The sequence below is a fragment of the Nuphar pumila genome, chromosome 8 (genome assembly GCF_984573655.1).
Source record: "Nuphar pumila chromosome 8, dmNupPumi1.hap1.1, whole genome shotgun sequence".
Classification (NCBI taxonomy): domain Eukaryota; kingdom Viridiplantae; phylum Streptophyta; class Magnoliopsida; order Nymphaeales; family Nymphaeaceae; genus Nuphar; species Nuphar pumila.
In genome coordinates this window covers 124845525-124860137 of record NC_143256.1, presented here as the reverse complement: position 1 = coordinate 124860137, position 14613 = coordinate 124845525, and positions in this window count along the sequence as shown.

The following is a 14613-nucleotide window of genomic DNA, read 5'->3' as shown; positions in this document are numbered from 1 at the left end:
CATCCCCGTTTGGACCGGGGATGAAGGGTATGAAACGGGGATGGAGGCGGGGGTGGAGGATAAAATCCATCCCCGCCGCGGAGGCGGGGCGGGGGTGGAGGATAAAATTTTGAGGCGGGGTGGGGGTGGAAACCTTGTCCCCCGCCCCGCCCCACTGCCATCCCTACTCGTACACCCCTAGTTGCCTTTTTGAGATATATTTTCTCTCCAATTCTTCTCTCTCTTCTATGTTTTCTCTCTTTTCATCTCTTTCTTCTTTCATACATATTTAGAGAAGGGTGGTTAATCAAGGAGTTGCAGTCGCACTTCAAGGTAGGTAAGAGATGGATCGAGCCATCAAATCGATCCTTTTGGCTTTCACATCTACGATTTTGATGATTCAAGGTGAGGGATTTTAATCCGATACTGGTTGACTAGGATCCGTATCCATGAACTTACTTTGGGGGTAAAGTATGGTTATTGAGATTCTCTATCAGTCCCAACATCGTTGGGACTGACATAGGCCTCTAACTGTTAATGATATGGGTACAAGCGATTTTGGGTACAGTTTGAAATCAACTAAAGACACTAATCCACCATTAGATCAGCCCTGTACCAGGTTGGGAATGACTATGATCAGTCCCTAACTGGTCTGTGACTGATCGGTTCGTATAAAAAAAGTAGTACAAAATGCTACCCGGGTATTATATATATATATATAAAAAAAGAAAAACGTGTTTACTTTGATTCAAGGAGCCGATCCATCAATGGATCATTTCTGAATCAGAGTTGGAAAGGGTTCAGATTAGTCCCTAAAAAAATAGTTAATTACAAATCTTACTAGAAGAAGGTTACCGAAACAAAAAGACTAATATAAAAACATGGATTGGTAAATGATAGTATATGTTGTTGACTAGAAAATTGGTGAATTTTCTTCCTAGTTGTATGATAAAGCGGATTATGTGTAAAGTGTTTTAGGTGCCTCCAGCTTGGGCACTTGCCTAAGTCCTAGATGTGCTTTTGACTACAAAGGTATTCTAACTTTTAGTGGAAAGTGTTGGAGTAACCCACATTACGCGCAAGTTACCCATGTCCAGCACTCCTCAAAAAGGTGTCCCTTCAGATAGATACTAAAGATTAGAGGAACCATTATCTTAACTGTATCTTAACTGTTCCCTAACTAAAGGCTATAAAACACGTGTTAATGAGAAACCCATATCATGTGAGATAAGTGTGATCAAAAGAAAAACAAGAAAAATATCAAGATTTACCTTTTCTATCAAAGTGTTTTTCGACTAAAGAGGAAAAAAGGGATCTTGCTCACCGACTGCTAAAGGAGCCTGCGCTCATTGAAGAGCTGCAGTCCGGCTAAGGAGTGAAACTCACCTTGTTCCATGAAGCACCATCTGCCATTGCCAATTCTCAATGGCTTCTTGAGGTATACCCTCCACTCTGGTTTTAATTATGCGCAACTTTAATCCCAATAATGGATTATGGGCCCACAACCCATACCGTTGTGCATGCCTGTAGTTTACGCCCAAATCAAGGTTCTTATCGGTCACCGACAATTGTTTTTTTCTTCTGCGAGGAGCCTTCCAGAACCACCATCGACTGACAGCCATGAAGAAGGCAACCAGTCGATCTTCACTGGAAGTGAAGATCGACCGACCGGTCATGGTCGCCGACTCCTGGTTGCCACCCGTTTTGGTTTTCTTGTGGTGGCAGATCTCCCCTTTTCTTCCGGTGGTCGGCCAGACAAGGGTGAAGGCCACCCCCTTTTTTCGTCTGCAACAGAAGTCGCTGACCTTTTGCTGTCGGTGACATCTTCCGACGATGAGGTTTCGAAAGGGGGGTAGCAGTGACGATCGTTCAGGAAGAAAGAGAAAGACCGAAGGATTACGGGTTTCTGAAATCCTAATCCGAAAAAATGGATTTTTATAGTTTTGGGTCGGGTCCATATTTGGATCCAGACCTGCCCCACCCGAACTGATCCATAAGGTTCAACTGAATTGGGTCTATGCTTTGGGTGAGGGATCCAGTTTTCTCAGAAACCCAGACCCATGCCATTTTTGGATCTAGATTGGGTCCATAATTGGATCCAAATCCAACTTACCCATACTGATCCATAAAGGTTCTTTGGATTGGATCCGATTCTCTGGTAAGGGATCCAAGATCCTTGTGACCCAGACATGTTTTGGTTTTTGGATTCGGGTCGGGTTTGTGAAACCCGATTTAGGGTTCTGGATCCATACCCGATCCACTATGCTCTTTTGGATCGGGTTACTGTACGGATCCGAATCAGTTGACCCGTACCAACCCATAACGTCTATCGGGTTGGATTCGGATATGGGGTTGCAGGTCTAAGAACCTGAATCTGAATACCTATGTGTTTATGGACCGATCTGAGTCTCTCTAGATCCGGTTCTCAGTCATCTGAGACTGGTTCACTGTTGCAGAGACCAGTTCAGACTGTTACAAACCCGGTTCAATGATTTTTTAAACCGATTCAGACTCTAAATAACTGGTTCATTCAGTTTTAGGACCGGTTCATGGGGTCTTTCGGCAGGTTCATTCTGTTTTAGGACCGGTTCAAGGCTCCTTTTCATGGGTTCATTATGTTTTTTTTATTTGGATACTTTTCTTTCTTCGTTTTATGGGCGTAAACATCAAGTTGCAGCATGCTAAAGTTCATATTTTGTTAACGTGTTCATTTATTTGTAATTATGCATGTATAAATGAATGTATATTATTGGCATCAAGGATAGCTAGATGACTTAGTGAATTTATGTCACTAAAGTGACTGAATACACGTATGTTGTCAAAGTTTTGTCCTATCATATAGCTTTAGCTGATATTAATGTTGTGCTTAGATTCATGAAATGATAAATGATCCAAAGGTAGTTTTATCATGTTTGAAATTTAGGTAGGGTAAAATGAGACAAATGTGTTGAGATACATCGCACATGTGTATCCAAAGGTACCTTATATAGATGGTCTAGCTTCACATGAGCCTTAGTTTTACCAAATATGGTCGATAAGCGTAGTGGTTACGCGTATTGAAGTTCTTATCAAAGTAAGGCTTCAATGACCCCCTACACTCGCCAAAAAATAAGCATATCAAGGGCCTTTTTCATTTATTGCTTTTTTCATCAAGTTAGTCTTGTGTGATATCTTTTTTGATACATATCTTTTGTCATATAGTTCCTAATCCTGTGATTCTAGATGGCTCTAGTTCTATTCTTTTTCTTGATGGATTTAACTTTAGCGACTGAAAAGAAATTGTTCTTTTCACATTAGAGTATATGGATTTAGATCTGGCCCTAAGGATAGATGAACTTGCTGCCCTAACTGATCAAAGCACTGCTGAACAAAAGAGTGCTTTTGAGAAGTGAGAGCGCTCAAATAGGCTTAGCCTGTTGCTTTTGCAATCTAAAGTGACTAAGAATATCTGTAGTGCTATCCCACAATGTAGGACAGTGAGAGAATTTATGAGTGCTATTGAAGCACAATTTGTGAGTTCAAATTAGGCCAGAGCCAGTACCCTAATGTCAAAGCTTATATCTATGAAATATTCTGGAGGGAAAAATATTTGCCAACATATTTTGGAAATGAGAAACATAACATCTTAGCTGAATGACATGAAGTTGACTATTTCTGACTCATTCTTAGTGCATTTAATTCTGGCATCCTTACCCTAAGAGTATAAACCTTTCAAAATCTCTTATAACACACATAATGATGAATGAACGTTCAATGAACTTATATCCAAGTGTGTTGAAGAAGAAGAGAGATTAAAATGTGAGAAGGTGCAAAGTGCATATATGGCTTCTCATGGATCCAAGGTAGGACCGAAGAAGAATGCATTTAAGAAAAATACTAGGAAGAAGCCAACAGAAAATAAGACATCTCAAGGCAAGCAACCTGATTCTGCTCCCATAAAGTGCTTCTTTTGCAAGAAGGGTCACAAGAAGACATATTACATAAAATACAAGAAATGGTTAGAAAAGAAAGGTAATTTGTCATTTGTTTCTCATGAATGTAATTTATTATAAATTTTTGAAAATAGCTGGTGGATTGACTCTGGTGATACTGTTCATATTTTCAATTGTCTACGGTTGTTTCTGAATAGAAGAGAACCAACAATGCATAAGAAGAGCATCTATTCGGAGAACAAGATGTGTTCGCATGTGAAGGGTGTTGGGACCTGCATGATCACTTTAGATACAAGCGTAGATTTGGATCTTCATGATGTCTTTTATGTTCCATTATATAATAGAAACTTAATTTCAATTTTAAGACTAGATAAATTTGGATATTGTTTTAAGTTTTAAAATTATAAATTATTCATTTACAGAAATTCTATTGAAATTGGTTTTGCATCGGTTTATGATGATTTATACAAATTAAACATGAAGATCCAAACTCAAGAGTCCCTGACTTCTGAATATACATTGGTTAGAAATAAACATAGCATGATAAATGACAAATTCTACATGCTTTGACATCGAAGGTTGGGTCATATTTCTGAAAAGAGAATAAAGAGACTCGTAAATGAAGGAATCTTGAAATCTCTAGATTTTACCAACAATGACCTGTGCGTTGATTACATAAAGGCTAAGCAAACAAACACATATAAAGAGGGTGTCAAGCGTAGTAGTCAGATATTAGATATAGTCCATACGGATGTATATGGACCATTTACCTCCTGTTACATATGAGAAAAATATTTTGTTACCTTTATTGATAACTATTCTCAGTATATGTATCTCTACTTGATTTACGAAAAATCTGATGTTTTTCAAATGTTTAAGAAATTTAAGAAAGAAGTAGAGAAATAAATAAATAAACTTATTAAAATAGTCAGGTCTGATAAAGGTGATGAATATTATGGTAGGTTTACTGAGATGAGGCAAAGGAAAGGACCATTAGTGTGATTTCTTAAAGAGGAAGACATTGTGCCTCAGTATACTATGCCTGGTAGTGCCTATAAGAATGATGTAGCTGAAACTAAAAATCGTACGCTTAAAGAAATTGTCAGAGACATGTTGAATTATTCAACACTTTCCATCAAGTTGTGGGGTGAAGCCTTAAGAACAACTGTGCATATTTTAAATAAGGTGTCTACAAAATATGTGCCTAAAACTTCCTACGAGTTGTGGACAGGTAAAAAACCATCATTGTCTGATATGCACATATGGGGATGTCCTGCAGAGGCTAAGTTGTATAACCCCTACATTAAAGCCTTTGATTCAAGAACAACCAGTAGATATTTTATTGGTTATCTAGAAAGATCAAAAGAATACAAGTTTTATTGCTCATCTCACTCACCACGGATTGTTGAAATGGATAAGGCAAAATTTCTTGAAGATGGTTTAGTAGGATTGAGTGCACTTTAAAACCTTGGTTTTGAGGAATTATAGGATCCAATTTCACTACCTGTTAAAAAAAATACCGAAAGCTACCACATTATTATCCCTAATGATGATGTGGTTAATCATCTGGTTGTTGATGCACAAATCCAAAGTGAACCTATTATGGACAATGAAAAAGAACACGAACATGCTGAATAGGTTCAACCTGAGCCTGAAGAACGACCTGTTTGGAGATCCACAAGAATTAAGAAATCTGCCATACATCCTGATTATGTGGTATACCTTCAGGAGCCTGATGATTTCATAGATATAGATGATGACCCGTTGACTTTTATAGAAGTCGTTGAAAGCAAACAATCTTCACATTGGATAGAAGTCATGAAAGAAGAGTTAACTTTATAGCTAAGAATCAAGTATGAAATCTTGTCGAGTTACCTAAAGGAGTAAAACCCGTAGGGTGTAAATGAGTCTTTAAGACCAAAAAGAACTCCAAAGGTAACATAGAGAGACATAAGACAAGATTGGTTGCTAAAGAGTTCACCCAGATGAAGGGAATTGACTATAATGAGACATTCTTTAATGTCTCAACTAAGGAGTCAATGAGGATAATTTTGGCCCTCGTAGCTCATTATGACTTGGAGCTACATGAGATGGATGTGAAAATAACGTTCCTCAATGGTGATATGAATGAAGAGGTATACATAGATCAACCTCTTGGTTTCTCTGAAGATGATCATTTGGTTTTCAAGCTCAACAAATCAATATATGGACTTAAACAAGCCTCCCAACAGTATTATATTAAAGTCATTATGAATTTCGGGTTTACGAAAAACATTATTGAGAGTAAGTTCATCATATTGATGTTGTATGTGGATGACATTTTGCTTGCAACCAACGATATAAAATTACTTTTAGAGACAAAATAATTTCTTGCATCATATTTTGATATGAAAGATATGTGTGAGGCTACTTATGTACTTGACATAGAGATCCGTCGACACAGAGTAAAAGGTTTTCTAGGCCTCTCTCAAAGATCCTACATAAATAAGGTATTAAAGAGATGAGATGAAGAAATATTCTCTTAGTTCAACACCGATATCATAAGATGACAAATTGAGCCTAAAAGATTATCCACATAACGATATTGACAAAGCACAAATGAGTGCTTATCCATATGCATCAGTTGTTGGCAGCTTGCAATACGCACAGATTTGTTCTCGACCAGATATCTCATTCGCAGTAGGGGTGCTTGGTAGATTTCAGTCTAACCTAGGCATATTTTATTAGAAGGCTGCTAAGAAAGTCTTGCGGTATTTTCAAGGGATAAAAGACTATATATTGACGTATCATAAAGTTGATCACCTTGAGGTTATTGGCTACTCAGAAACGGACTTAGGAGAATGCCTTGATAGTAGAAAGTCTACTACTGGGTATGTCTTCTTACTTGCTGGAGGTGCAATCTCTTAGAGGAGTGGGAAGCAGACAATCACTGTTGCTCACACCATGGAGGCAAAATTCATAGCATTGTATGAGACTACTTCACAGGCCATATGGTTGAAGAACTTCATATCACAGTTAAAGGTGGTCGATTTCATCGATAAGCCACTGAAGGTCTATTGTGATAATGAAGTTGCGGTGTCCTTTTTGAATAACAATAAAAGTACTACGTCATGTAAGCATATGAAATTAAAATACTTTGTTATTAAAGAAAGGACAAAAAATCATCTAGTGCATATTGTTAATATTGGTACCAAAGAGTTGATTGTTGATCTTCTTACTAAAAGGCTAGCACCATAATTATATTTTGAACATGTATTGAGGATGAACTTGTTAAACTCTTTTTGACATATGCATATGAATAAAGTGATCACATTCAACTTATTGATTCTCTTTATGGTTGTTTGTTGTTAATCTCATAAGGATTAGAGATTCAACTAAGGATCTATAGAATAGATTTGTAAAGGCCAATCTATTCATCAAGTTATTCTCATAAAGTTTTTTGGTTAAGGGTTTATCGTTGGGACAAGTGGAAGAATGTTGGAATAACCCACGTTACGTGGAAGTTACCCACGTCCAGAACTCCTCAAAAAGGTGTCCCTTCCGATAAACACTAAAGATTAGAGGGAACAATTATCTTAATTGTTCCCTAACTAAAGGCTATAAAATAGGTGTTAATGAGAAACCTGTATCATGTGAGAAACCCGTATCATGTGAGATCAAGTGTGATCAAAAGAAAAATAAGGAAAAGATCAAAATTTACCTTTTCTATCAAAGTATTTTTTTACTAAAGAGGGATCCTGCTCACCGACTTCTGAAGGAGCCTGCGCTCATTGGAGGGTTGCAGTCCGGCTGAGGAGTGAAACTCACCTTGTTCTATGAAGCACCATCTGCCATTGTCGGTTCTCAATGTCTTCTTCAGGTACACCCTCTACTCTGGTTTTAATTATGTGTAACTTTAATCCCAACAAAAATTTCAAGGTAGAGAGCTCTTTAAATTGAAGAGACTATCATGCTTTTGCATGTACCGTCTTTAGTCCATTAAGAGGAGAATTGATGGCTTACCTGTTGAAAGTTCTCATTGAAAATGCAAGTCTGATGCAATAATGCCCAACGTGCCCAGCGTGCTTCATTATTCCATCTTAATTGTTTTACTCCTTTTATATATTTTCTTATGTCTGATAATTTCTTCTCTTGGGGTATAGTATCCTAGTTGGACTCATTGGCATCGCACTATCCTAACCTAGGTAAGTTGGGTTCAAATCCCACATAGGGCTACCCTTTGGCTTGACCATTGAAATAAAACATGTGTAAACAATTGCTGCTAGTTTCTCATCAACTGTTGAAGTAAAAAATCGGTTAAGGAGGCCTAATTTCTTACGATTGCCATTTCCGAGATGGTGAGCAAGGAGATTTGGGATGTCCATTCTCAACACGCTCATGCAAATCTAAATCATTTTCTCAAGAAAGTCTCAGTTTGCATGTGTTATATAATGTAATAGTTTAATAGAGATGCATGCTTGCATCACTTGTTTGATTGATCTAAAATCTGATTCCGATTTAATTAAGGGCTAGTTTGACGGAATACACATCTCTGCTTGATTTCGTCTACTCTAAAGTCAAAGATTTCTCAGATGTTAAGACCATCTTATAAAGCAATTTATGCTACTGGCCTTGTTCTAACTTGAGTCGGCTGCCCTAAAGTTGTCGCATCTGTTGTTGCCCTACTACACACAACAGAAACACTCTGTTGTGTTGAGCGGTGGCAACAACTACTGCACCTGCACCTGTATAGGTGCAGCTGGCTGAGGTCAGCCCGATCCCAGCTTGCCTCTATGCAACGGGTGACCAACAATGTGCGATCTTATTGGTGTAACACGACAGAGAACAAGAGAATATATATATATATATATATATATATATATATATATATATATATATATATAGTGTGTGTGTGTGTGTGTGACAAATTGAAAAAAAATATTATATATTATCTTACTAGTGAACATTTCTTTGGCTTTATTGGTTATTAGCCATGCAGTTGGCAATCGACCCCTACTCGGTAAAATGTTCGTAACTTCCTCGTTATAAAAAGTTTTAATGAACGGTTTGTGGCATATGAAAGATAACTAAAATGTGCATGTCGTGTATAAAAGTAAGCTTTGGTCTCAGTTTGTGTATAGAGTGGTGACTGCTGTAACAAAAAGGCAAATTTTGCTTAATCGGGTCCCAAGCTGAATATGGACCCGTTAAACTATGCAAAGTATAAACTTCTGATGTTAATGCATGAATTTGAATGCTACATTAACATGAAATTGTGACTTGAAAAGCTATGTAAATGCATGTTTTAAATTCTTAATAAGCATGACATTAAATGAATTGTTATTGCATGCCAATAAATGAATGAACACTACTATTGAGATTTCGCATATGCATGCGCATTATAGTGTGACATGTGACTATGTGTAGATGCATGTTATTAATCATATTCAATGCCTATGAATGAATGCGTAAGTGAAAGTGAATGTGTTATAATTTGCATCATAACATAAAAGAATTATTGACATTGAATCATGTATCAAAGTGCCCAAACTGGAGGCACAAATCTTAGTGATAGATTCATTATGTGTGTGCATAAAAAAATAATAGAATTAATGTAAATGAAAGAATCATATGTGAATATTAATTCTATTGAGACTTACAATAAGAGAGTAAACAATACTCCAAGCTTCATGAAACCAAGTTTTTGAGCATGAGAGGTTGCTCTTCCCCAACCATAGAGATAGGAAAAGCCTTCGCATTAGCCACAAGGTGTCAGGTTAAGAAATTCATGAGTGAAGTCTGATGCATCAGGTTAGAGGTGTTGGGAGCTCTCTCTTAATTAGGTCATTCCTCACCTAGGACTGATGAAAGGTGCCCGGCCAGGGTTAAGCCACAACTTGTTTGAATATACTCCTCTTGAGTTGTGGTCTTGATCCAACTCCTGTGTAGTAGTTAAAGGGCTAAGAAGTGAAACCCTAAGTATTTATACATTTATAAAGTCATGGCATGAATCATATAAAAATAAAACTTAAATAAAGTCAATTCAAGTCACTCATGCATGAAAGATCTCATGTTCTGCAATGGTAAGTGCATGCATTACTTATCTGCTCATGTATAAAGTTGGTATTTACTTATGAATTGATTTGTGATATGCATCAATTTAGTATTTGTTTATGAATTAATTTGTGATATGAAATGTGTGTTGAAAGCATGTGTAAAATGATTGTTTGTAAAGCCATTGAAGCGTGTTTATGTATATTGATTCAGTTTACCTGTTTACTTGTATTGGTATTCTCTACCAGGCTTTTACGAGTCTGACTAATTTTATCGTTTTTCAGGTGAAGTATGGTATATAGTCATGGAGTAGATGCAGAATGCTGGGACAACGTTGAGAACCAATAATATTTTCTTTTTTCAATGATAAACAATAACAACAACAACTACTACGTCTTCATCCCAAAACAATTGGGATCGGCGATATGAACCAAAAAAGAAAATCATTTTGGGTCTTCCACATGAATCCTTCTCCTCCAATCATTTCTATCCAATGCCATGTCCTCGGTGAGGTTCAAAGCATTCATATCCTTTCCTATCATCTCCATCCAAGTCTTCCTAGGCCTACTCTGACCTCTTTTAACTAATATATTTTCCCATTTCTCTATCCTTCTAACTGGAGCATCATTAGGCCTTCACCGAATATGTCCAAACCACCGTAAATGATTCTCTCTCATCTTATTTTCAATGGGTGCAACACCTACCTTCTTATGTATCTCCTCGTTCTGAATCTTATCTTTTATTATATTTTCACACATTCATCTAAGCATACACATCTCAGCTACACTCATTTTTTGAATATGATATCTCTTGGCAGCCCAACATTCTGTACCATATAGTAAAGCGGGCCTAATAGTCATCCTATAAAACTTTCCCTTCAACCGCAATGGCATTCTACATCGCACAACACTCCAGTTGTACTTTTCCATTTCATCCACCCAACCTTTATCCTATGATTTATATCTCCATCAAATTCTCTATATTTTTGAATGATAGATCCCAAATATTTGAAACAATCATCCACCGATATTTCTTGCTCACCAAGCTTCACTACACTTCCATCACTACTTCGTTGCTTACTAAACCGACATTCCATATATTCTGTCTTACTCTTACTCAACTTAAAACCTCTTGCTTCCAATGTTTGTCTCCATAATTCTAACTTAGCATTAACCCTAGCTCTAGACTCATAAATAAAAAAAATATTATCAGCAAACAACATACACCATGGCACATTTTCTTGAATTGATCTCGTAAGCTCATCCATCACTATAGCAAATAGGAAAGGGCTTAAAGCAGATCCTTGATGTAACCCAACCGTTATAGGAAAATTGGTTGTCACCCCTCTACAAGTGCAGACATTGGTTACTACTCCTTCATACATATCTTTAATTATACTAATGTACTTGAGAGAAACACATTTCTTCATCATTGTCCACCAGAGAACGTCCCTAGGTACTCTATCGTATGCCTTCTCCAAATCAATAAAAACCATATGCAAATCTGTGTTCCTCTCTCTATATCTCTCAATAAGTTGTCTAAGAAGATGTATAGCTTCCATAGTTGATCTTCAAGGGCATAAAACCCAATTGATTCTCTGATATCATGACAACCTTCCTCAACCTAGACTCAATCACCCTCTCCCAAAGTTTCATAGTATGACTCATGAGTTTTATACCACGATAGTTTGTGCAATCTTGTATATCACCCTTATTCTTATATAGAAGCACCAAAGTACTCTTCCTCAGTCATTAGGCATCTTATTTGTCCGCCAAATCTTGTTAAAAAGATTTGTCAACCATTCTAAACCTTTCTCTCCCAAGCATTTCCAAACCTCGATAGGTATACCATCTGGGCCAACTGCCCTTCTTGATTTCATTTTCTTCAAAACCTCTATAATTTTTTTCTTTTGAATCTTGCGCATGAAGTCACGATTCATCTCATGAAAAGGAATGGAGAAGTCTCCAAGATCCTGAGCATGACTTCCATTAAATAGCTTATCAAAATAATCTTTTCATCTCTCCTTAATCTCCTCATCTTTGACTAAACCCTTTTGTGTTTCATCTTTGATACATCTAATCATACCCAGATCCCTCGATTTCTTATCTCTCATCTTTGCAAGCTTATAAATATCTTTCTCGCCCTCTTTGGTATCCAACTTGTCATAAACCTCCTTATATACCTTATCCCTCGCGTTTCGAACTACTTTTTTAGCTTCCTTCTTTGCTATCATATACTTCTCTAAATTCTCATTATCACGAATCTTATTTAGATTTCTATAACACTCTCTTTTAACCTTAATAACTAATTTGACATCCTCGTTCCGCCATGAGGTATCCTTACCTAGCAGTGCACCGCCTTTAGACTCACCCAATACCTCCTTAGCCACCTTTCTTATGCCACCCGCTATCTTATTCCATATTGATTCTGAATCCTCCTCGAGACACCAATCAACTTCCTTAACTACCTGCTCTACAAAGATTTCTTGTTTAGCTCCTTTCAGTGCCCACCACTTAATTCTATGATCTATCTTATGTCTATCCCTTTTGCGGCATTATCTAATTCTAAGGTCTAAAATTAAGACTCTATGTTGTATAGCTACACTTTCTCCCTGTATAACCTTACAATCGATGCAACAACCCCTATCTCTCTTTCTAAGTAGAAAAAAATCTACCTGACTCGTATTAACCCCACTTTTAAATGTTACTAGGTGAGACTTCATCTTCCTAAACCAAGTGTTTGCTAAGATCATATCATAGAACAAACCAAAATTTAAAATCCTTTCTCCACTTTCGTTTCTTTGTCCTATACCATAGCCTCTATGGATACTCTCAAATCCATCCCTACTAATGCCCACATGTCCATTAAGGTCACCGTCGATGAAAAGTTTTTCTCCATAAGATATCTCTTGTACTACTCCATCTAAATCTTCTCAAAATTGACGCTTAATGAAATCATCTAAACCTACTTGAGGTGCATAAACACTAATAATATTAATAATATCCGTATCTAATACTAATTTAATAAGTAAAATCCTATCACCCTTCCTACGAACCTCAACTACATTATCTATAAACTCACGACTCATAACAATTCATACTCTATTTATTCATGTATACTAAATCTTATATCCCCAAGGTTCTATCACTTTTGCTTTCTCACCTACCCATTTGGTCTCTTGTAGACATAAAATATCAATCTTTCTCCTACACATAACATCAACTAACTCTACCAACTTACCAGTTAAAGACCCTATGTTCCAAGTGGCTAACCATAATTTTATGGTCTTCAACTAACTTCTTTACCCCTACTCGTCCAACAAAGTGAGGGAACCCTTGCCTATTTGACACCACACTCGGGTGCCGGTGTGACATGTCGCTTCTGTATGACGACCTAGCAACCCTTGCCCATTTATCACTGCCTTCGGGCCTATAGAGTACATCGTGTTGCCCAGTAGAGAACGCCCCAACAAAATTCTCATATTGGTTCATATTCATAGGGTATGACTAAGTTTTTATGCTGACTGTCACTGGCTTACCGCAACCCTCCTCCTTTATCCGGGCTTGGGACCGACAGTGTATAACAAAACAGTTATACACAGGCGGAATTTCTTTTTTTTTTTAGTTTTGAAAAAATATTTATTGTTATTTTAGACTAAAAATACTTTGATTTAAATTTTAAATTATTGGGACTAGATTAAATTTTAATAGTGTGCTATTTTTATTTTATTTCAGTTATGATAATTGTTCGTACTTTAACCTGCCCAAAATGACTCAAAGAAAAAGACTGTTATATCTGATTTTAAAAGAAAAAAAAATCATAATTTTTTTGGGGTTAAAATTTTAGGGTGTTACATTTTTCATATGTAGAACGCCCACAAAGGTGCCATTCATTTGGTAGGGACAATTTTCTTTAATTATCTATTTTTTATAACGGGGAATTCTCACCAAGAACTGGATCACTTAATGGGCCCTCCCCCCCTTTCTGCAAAGTAAATTCTGGATGGAGTCATCGACACCCAAACCTTTATGGAGCCCACCAGTTAAATGCACTTGCATCCCCGGTGGGAGTCGAAACTGGGATGGAGGGGTCAACTGGTACACAAACACTAAAGAAAAACAACAATATATGAGGGTAAAGATTGAGCTGTCGTTGGATTTTCAACCAACCCCGAAGGTGGAAATTGAAATCAAAGGAGGGCGAACTTTACATACACAGGTAATTATCTACGAAAATTGTTATATGATATTGTGTTGTCTACGTTCATTCAACCAAGCAAGTTCAGGAACCAGCTACAACTCCAGCAACGGAACCACGTGGAGACAAAGCTGGGCCTTGGTAATAGGTTCGATGCTCTCCAAGGAGACAGTGAGGAGGGAAAAACCCCACCCGAGTCAATCCAATCCAGAGGAACGTACACCATGACATTAATGATGGGGACCAACAACCAATCAATCCAATCCAGAGTTGATGCAAGGATGCCTCATCAGTGTACCATCCTAAGAAAGGACAACTTGAGCATGCCCTGTCTATCCCAGCACCTCTGCCCAGGACACCTGGATAGAGGTACAATTTCTAACTAGCCTCCTCAAAAACAGCAAAAAAGTGTAATCAATATATTAAATTCGGTTGAGAGAGAACCAAAATTTCCTCTTGGTTTCCCCAATCA